General features: G+C 38.6%; 1 pseudogene; it reads left to right on the forward strand.

The window, feature by feature from the left end:
- The first annotated feature begins 2497 nt into the window (after positions 1 to 2497).
- Positions 2498 to 4370, forward strand: LOC147895009 (cytochrome P450 71AU50 pseudogene; annotated as a pseudogene).
- The last annotated feature ends 4536 nt before the right edge of the window (positions 4371 to 8906 follow it).

Genomic DNA, 8906 nt, shown 5'->3' on the forward strand with positions numbered 1-8906 from the left:
ATTTAATAAAGGACCTTGAGAGAATGCGAGGCTCAAAGGATGTCAAGGAAAAATGCAATATGTTTTGGCCAAATGTTCATAACGATTTGCGCCCAGCTCCAGTCTTTGAAAATGAATTTGTATCATTACTCCCACATCCATATTGTGGACTGAAGAAGAGAGAGTTTATGCCACAAGTAGATATAGAGGTCGATTGTTTTGTTGTGGTTTGGCCATCGGATGATGAATATGAGAATGTGAAGTTTTGGGTTGTAAAAGTAGTTGATGTGCAAAGAGATGACCAAGGGAGAGCTACAACATTTACAGCGGTATGGTATGAGCCAAAGGGCAGGAAGGAGAATCTGGATAACAACACATTGTATACTAATTGTATAATGAAGGAGTGGGTCCCAAATGATGAAGCGGTCTCTCAAGTTTCAACGGAGACAATCATAGTGTCTTGGCATTCAAGGGCAAAGAAATCAAAGAAGCGCATGGGATATGAGGTAAAAGGAAAATTAAAAATATTACAGCAAACTATTTTACATATACACGAATTTTTAAGGATGCTCGCCATGGAGGAAGTAGAAGGAGATAGTGCAAATGAAGAATGTCCATGATTAAAGCTTTGTATTGAAGTCGATTGAAGGATTTTATTTGGGTACTAGGCAAGAAGCCAATCCAAGACAATTATAATCAGAGTCATCACCTCCTATGTCAAATGAGAGTCAAAATATGCACTGGATGTCACCCAAGGGTCAAGGCTTGCCAAGACAATAGGGAGTTAATGCAGATGGCACCTGGCAAGGGACTATCACATTGAGCAATAAGACAATGGGGAGTCAATGCACCCAAGGGGCAAGGCTTGGCAAGATAACTTGTGGGAGTTAATGGAGATGGCACCTGTATTTTGCACTGGTGGATGTCACCCAAGGGTCAAGGCTTGGCAAGACAATAGGGAGTTAATGCAGATGGCACCTAGCAAGGGACTATCGCATTGAGCAATAAGACAATGGGGAGTCAATGCACCCAAGGGGCAAGGCTTGGCAAGACAAGTGGGAGTCAAATTATGCAGATGGCACCTGGCAAGGGACTGTCATGACATTGAGCAATAAGACAATGGGGAGTCAAATTATGCAGATGGCACGAATTGAGGCTCTTTAAGAGCAATAATTTAAATTGTAAACATATGTTCAATCTATATCATTTTGGATATAAAGACTATAGCTAAGAGCAACGTCTCTCAATGTAATCATTATATAATAATAGCTATAATTGCTATTATACCTCTTTGGTTCAATACAAAACTTGGGTCTTATGGCATCATGTCTTTTTTCTATTTATTAAAAGTTTTAAAAATTTTGTGCATATTGCGAGTGACAATGTTATTTTCATGAAATATTTAAGTCTCCTTTCATGGATTTATAAATTTATCACGTCAAGGAAAAACGTCAAGGAAAAATATTAAAAATAATTAAATTAACAAATAACTTAGATATAGCTAGAATTTCTAATATAGGATTATTTTAAATTCTTGCATGTCGGTGCAAAAGTATAGATTGAAAAAATAATATTTTTATGTGAATATGATAGTGCCACAAAGTGAACTTTTGATTTGGGAAGAATATTTTCAGAAAGTGAAATTTTGATTTGGGAAGGATTTTTGGGCTTCGTCCAAAAACAACACAAAAAGTCCAAAATTAATGAAATAGGTGTTCATGATGACTACTGTGCACCACCCACGTTAGACGAAATGGAAGAGACTTGAGATACTTAGTACAATGGTGGTTGATGACACACACGCACACATGTACATACACACACACACACACACATGCACGATTAGACATGTGTCTCATGTCCATCTGTTTACTCATTTCATTTTTTTCCTTTAAAATTTTAAAAAGGCAAAGAGGAGAATGAAGAGTAGTTGTAATAGGAAACAAAAGAGAGAGAGCTAGTAGTTTGCGACTCAAGAAATTGAGAGAAATTGAAATGATCTTTAACCTATTAACCGAGGACAAAAAAAAAGGAGAGGATATGTGGCAGCTTGGAGGAGAAGAATCTACCACGTGTCACAAAGAAGGAGCTCTTGGATGGAGGCTTGGAGGGGGGGAGGTGGAAACACAAGGACAACTTTAGGGGCAAGGAAGAGATCGAAGGTTAATGGAATGGAGATGGAAGGTCAAGTTCAGGAGATGGAAGGTCACTTCGGGAGAGGCATGGGTTAAGACTTAGCCAAAATTTAACCACTAAAGATCCACTTTCAATGGAGAGGGGTTGATGGGTTTAGTACTCGTTTGATAAATAGATAGCTAAATGCAAGCAAGGGATGGGAATTGACTCTTTTGACCTCAAGTTACCATGTAAAAGCAAGCTCGACGCTCACTGTTTCATGCGCAAGCTCGCTCAGTGTTACATGCGCCAAGTTATGTGCGGCTGGATCAGTTTGTGAACACAGAAAGAGAGACACTTGAGAAGACGCTTCGGCCTTCCTTCTGTGGCTTTGCAAGCGATCATGGAAGAATGCCACACAGTTCTTCTAGTGCTCGCGACGATGGTGCTCCTTGCACTGATGTTTCTTCGTTCATTCCGACGCTCTCCAACACCCAGCGCGCAGCAGCTCCCTCCCGGCCCCCGCCCTTGGCCCATCGTCGGGAACCTCCCCTTGCTCGCCTGTACCCAGGCTCACCGCACTTTGGCCGCACTTGCTACCTCATATGGCACGCCTCTCTTGTCCCTCCGCCTTGGCTCCATGCCCGCCCTTGTGGCTTGCACCGCCGATATGGCCCGAGAGTTCCTCCACACCCACGACGCCATCTTCAGCAACCGCCCTGAATTTAGCATGCCCGACCACCTCCTATTCGGCGAGCGCAACATCATCGGCTTTCAGAATACCGGCCCTCGCTGGCGCGACCTCCGCAAGATCTGGACCACGCAGCTCCTCAGCCACTCCCAGATAGCCAAAAACGAGCACGTCCGCCAGGAGGAGGTCTGCAACATGCTCGCCACCATCAAGGCCGAGTGCCTCAACGGCGACGCGGCCCAGCTGAACGTCCTCAACTGTGTCGCCCACGTCACGGGCAACATCATGGGTTGCCTTGTCCTCTCGCAGCGTCTCTTCGACTCCGTCGCCCGTCCTCACGAGCTGCATGTCATCATCATGGAGACCCTCAACCTCATGTTCACGCCGCTCGTGGGGGACTTCGTGCCCTTCCTTGCATGGCTGGACGCCTCCACCAAGAGGAAGATGGCTACGCTGCGTGGAAGGGTGAACGAGCTTCTTGGCAGCATCGTCGCCAAGAGGCTTCTGCTCAGGGATGAGCAAAAGGCTCGTTTCAACGACATCCTTGATCTGCTGTTGGACGAGTCAGGAGGCCGCGTCGATGAAGAATTCATCAATGGCACTCTCCTGGTAAAATCTTTAAACTTTGAAAATATTTTGCATGAAAGGTAATGACGTGTTCCAACGTGTTCATGATACATATTTAAAATAACGAGTAAATGCACCCGTTTACGAAGGGCTTCCTCTCTCTCCTCTCTCTCTCTCTTCCCCCCGGAGAGCTCTCCTTTGCCTAGAACGTGACTCTCCTCTTAGTGCCACGTGGAACCTTCTAATTCCAATATAAAATAAGAGGCTCCAAAAAACTCAACCTAATTGTGGTCCGGTAGTTTGTTTTTTTAAATTGATTTTTGGACTTAAGAGTCCCTTGGATTTTTGGATTCTTTAAACCAACATTAATTCCAATTGAAATCCTATGTAGGAGATGTTCATTACAGGTGTGGATACCTCTGCGAACACCATGACGTGGGCAATGGCAGAGCTCTTACATAATCCTGAGGAAATGGCAAAGGTTCAGAAAGAACTAAAGGAGGTAATAGGGCTGGAACGCATAGTAGTAGACTCTGATCTACCAAAACTAGGCTATCTAAGAGCTATGATCAAAGAGGTGTTTCGCCTACATCCAGTAGCAGTGATGATGATTCCTCATGCTTCTAAGGAAGATTGCAAGGTCGCTGGCTACTTCATACCTGCCCGAACAAGGCTGTTTGTGAACATATGGGCAATTGGAAGGGATCCATCTGTGTGGGAAAATGCAGAAAAATTTTCCCCTGAACGTTTTGTTGGGAGTCCCATCGACGTAAAGGGCCAACACTTTCAACTCCTTCCATTCGGTTCCGGTCGGCGTATGTGTCCTGGCATTGCCCAAGCTCTCAATGTTGTTGAGCTCACACTTGCCAACCTCTTGCATTGCTTTAATTGGTCTTCCCTACCTGGAAACTCCGTTGATCTATCTGAATCTAAAAGTATAGCTGGCTCTCTCACCTTGGCTTCTCCCCTTATTGCTATTCCCACATTTCGCCTAAATATGCCCAACTTTCCTTATTAGATTTTTCATAGGTACATCATAGCTAATGTCGTCTATATATGGTAGCTAGATCGTGAAAATGCATCCAAATACATGAAGAATCCCAATTTCATGGCGTAGCTCAGGGAGCTTTGCAAATGCCACATGTGAGAGCTTTGTATGTCATTTTAGGGTTATACTATACATCTACTTGTCCAATGGCCAAGAAGCTTTGTATAGGCCTTTCAATGAGTATTATATTTATATCTACATAGTTTCATAATATTTGGACCATTTGTATGATGTGACATGCACATTTTCTCAATTTTGAGCATGTACACCAAACTTTGCAAAAAAATTTCAATGAGTAAGTATATTATACTAGCAAAGTTTCCTAATAATCAATCACATGTAAGGTAAGACATGCACATCCTCTCATTTTTAACCATGGATAACACGTTATATAAAAACATTGTGCATTAGCATATGCTTATACCATACCTCTATTTGTTTGATGGACAAGAAACTTTGCAAAGGCATTTTAATTATTATTCCCTATACTTACAAAGTTTTGTACAATTCGTACATCATCTGTATGGTGTAACTAGTTCCCTCTCTTTCAATGTTAAGCATGTATGGTGCATAAGTGCCAAAATAATGTGCATTGGTATGTTTACGCCATAAGTGTATGTTGAAAACAGTTATGAAGCTTCGCAAAGACTGTTCAATGGTAAGTATCTTATACTTTCAAGGTTTTATAAGGAGCTTAGACTCAGCTTACAGCACTTGTATGGCAGGACATGCACATCTTCACATTTATAAACATGTACATTCCATAAGCACCAAATAATTGTGAATCGATATACTTATACCATAGGTGTATTTTCTAAATCAACATGAGACTTGGAAAAACCCTTTCAATGATTAAGGCCTTCATACTTGAAATTTGTCATGAGGATCATACATCGGCTATATGGTGGGAACTGCACATCTTCTCATTTTTAAACATGCATGGTGTGTAGGTGCAAAAGATTGTGCATCAATATGCTTATACCATATGTCTATGTGTCTTGATGGTGAAGAAACTTTTTATATATAAGGAAATCATTTGTATAGTTATTTTCTCAATTTTGATCATGTCCGATGGGTAAGGGTCAAAACATTGTGCATTGGTGGCCTTATACCATTGGTATGTACATCATTTGTATGGTAGCACATGCACATCTTCTCATTTCTGAAACATATACAGTGTGTAAGTTTCAAAAAATTGTGCATGAGTATGTTTATTCCATAGGTAAATGTTGTCCATAGTTAGAAAACTTTGCAAATAAATTTCAATTATTAATTCCCTTATACTTGAAAACTTTCATAAGGACCATACATCATTTGTATGGTCGGACATGCACATCTTCTCATTTCCAAATATGCATGATGTGTATTTACAAAAAATTGTATACCACCTTAGAATTATATTAGATGCTATGTTGTTGATGGAAAAAAATACTTTTTAGGGGGCTTTAAATGAGTATGGTTCTATAATTTGAGACATCATTTGTAGGGTGTGACATGCACTTAATGTTCTTAATTTTAAGCATGGATGATATGTAAGTGTTAAAAGATTGTGTGCCAGTATGCTTATACCATATTATATGTGTCGATGGTCATGAAACTTTGCAAAGACCATTCAAAAAGTAACCTTATACCTGTAGATATTCCTAATAATATTATATCATGTGTATGGTAAGACATGCACATTCTCTCATTCCAACCATGGATGATGCCTTACTATCAAAACGACCTGTGCATCAATATGGTTATACCATAATGTGTCCGATGGTCGATAAACTTTTTAAAGACCTTTCCACAAGTACAATTATTCTTGCAAGATTTCATAAAATTTGAACATCATTTCTATGCTGCATCATGTAATTCTTACAATTTTAAGCATGTATGGTGCTAAGTGCCATGTGCATCGGTATGCTTATACCATAGGTATACATTTCCAATGGTTATGCAATTTTTTAATGACCCTTCAATGAGTAATTTTAACATAATTCCAAACTTTCATAAGGATCATACATGATTTGTATGAAATACATGCACATCTTCTCATTTTTGAACATGCACACAGTGTGTAAGTACCAAAAAATAGTGCATAATTAGTACACTTATACCATATTTTCCTGTTATCAATGTGTCACAAAACTATGCAGATACCATAAAATTAGTATTTCCCTTATACTTTCAACGTTTCATGAGGAAATTACATCATTTGTATGATGTGTTTGCACATCTTCTCATTTCCAAATAGGCAAGATGTGTAGTTACAAAATATTGTGCATCATTGTGCTTATATCATATGTCTATGTGTCAAATCATTAAGAAACTTTGTAGAGACCTTTCAAAAGTTATACCATATTTTTGTGCTTATACCATATCTCTATGTGTTTGATCATCAAGAAACTTTGTACATACATTTCAAAAAGTTATACCGTATGTCTATGCTTATGCCATATGTCTATGTGTGTGATCATCAAGTAACTTCCTAGAGATGTTCCAAAATTTAATAAATTACGCTCTTGAATTTTAATAAGATTTAGAATTCATTTTTTATGGTGGGACATGCACATTTTCTCAATTTTGATTATGTACAATCTATATATGAGGGTCAAAATATTATGCATCAGTAGGCTTATGCCATAGGTATATGCTACCCATGGTAGTCATAAAAATTTTTTAATACCTTTAAATGAGTAGGTTCTTCATACTTTTGAAATTTCATAAGGATTGTACATCATTTGTATGGTGGTACATGTACATTTGTTTTTGAGCATACACACAACAACACGCATTTATAAAAATTCAGCAGAGTTTGAAATTATTCCGTAGGCTAATAAATGTGCATCACTGCTTGCCAAACACTGCCCATGATTACCAAAGCACATATAAAATTAAGTGGGGTGAGAAGAATGAGACAATATATAAGATAGTTTTGCCAATATGTAAGAAATTTGGATAATAAAATGATGGGCTACGGTCCAATCTCATCCTCCGTGAGATCAACCCTTTCCAAACTATCTACTTCAATATCCAAACCAATGTGGAGATCTACAAATACATTCAGCCCACTACTACTTGTGCTACTGTGCTCGTCGAAATCAGCATCACCAATGGTAGGCTCATCCTCATGGGTAATGGCTTGAATATCTATCTCCTATCTCATGATCACCCTCCTCTCACATATCATGATCATCATCACCTCCATGGTCATGATCATTCTCCATCTGCTCCATATTAGTAAATGTACTATAAACACTTATTTCATTAATTTTTGACTCGTATGTCTACTCTTGAACTAATCTTAAAAATCCTTCCCAAATGAAAAGTTTACTTTATGAAAATATCATTCGAGAATCAAAAGTTCACTTTTTGGCACTATCATTTCCACATAATAAATTTCACAATCTGTCTCTATAATGATGCACTACTAATGCAAAAACTTCGATTAAATCCTACTTTTGTATTTCTTGTTTTTAAAAATCATATTCATGTTTAAAAAAAATCATGAGTTATTAATTTAAATCCATAAAATATCACTTTCAAAATAAAGACTTATTAATATAATTTAATCCAAAAGAATGCACTTAAAATTTGATGTAGAAAACTATAACACTCTTGAAGTCCCAAAAAATTTAAAGGTTAAAATAGACAAGAGGCATGGAAGATTCTTTAAATGTGCTCCAAAAATAGTAATAGCTATGCTTGCAATTTTACATTGTCATATGTTTACAAGAAATATTGCTCTCCATGAGTCTTTGTACAAAGGAGTCTAACACGTAGCCTTTTCAATAACTCAATGAACTACCTTTACAAATGTGTTAAGTACAAATGGGCAACTTGTTTATTTGAATGTCCGATTCATTGTCACTTGTTTCTTGGATGCCATCCTCATTCAATCTCATCTAAAGACTGTCATCTGGAGTCTTATTGATGTTTGAATGGTATTGTCATGGGCATTCTTCACTTGCTCTATCTCCTTCTACTTCCTCCTTAGCGAGCATCTTCAAAAACTCTATAATGTGCAAAATAATGGATAGCGGTATTCTTATTTTTTCTTCTACATCATATCCCATGTGCTTCCTTGTTTTCTTTGTCCTTGATTTCCTAGATACTATGATTGCCTCTGTGGAAAGCTCTGAATTTTTGCTTCATGGTTTGGAACCCATTCCTTTTTCAAACATCCCAATATATAGTGTATTGTTATCCTAGTTCTCCTTCCTGCCCCTTGGCTCATACCATAGTGTCGTAAATGTTGCAACTATCCCTTGTCATCCATGCTCACATCCACCACTTTTGCAACCCAGAACTTAACATTCTCATACTCATTGTCTAATGGTAAAACTGCAACAAAATAGTGGATGTCTATGTCTACTTCTGGCATAAACTCTCTCTTCCTCAGTCCACAGTATGTTCGTGGGAGCAACAGCTCAAACTCATTTTCAAAGACATCAAATGATGGGCACAAGTCATTAACAACATTTGGCCAAAATAAAGGTTGTTTTGCCTTAGCATCATCTG

This window comes from Dipteris shenzhenensis, chromosome 13 (assembly GCF_047967505.1).
Source record: "Dipteris shenzhenensis isolate YYH24624 ecotype China chromosome 13, Dip_SZ_1.0, whole genome shotgun sequence".
In the NCBI taxonomy this organism is placed as follows: domain Eukaryota; kingdom Viridiplantae; phylum Streptophyta; class Polypodiopsida; order Gleicheniales; family Dipteridaceae; genus Dipteris; species Dipteris shenzhenensis.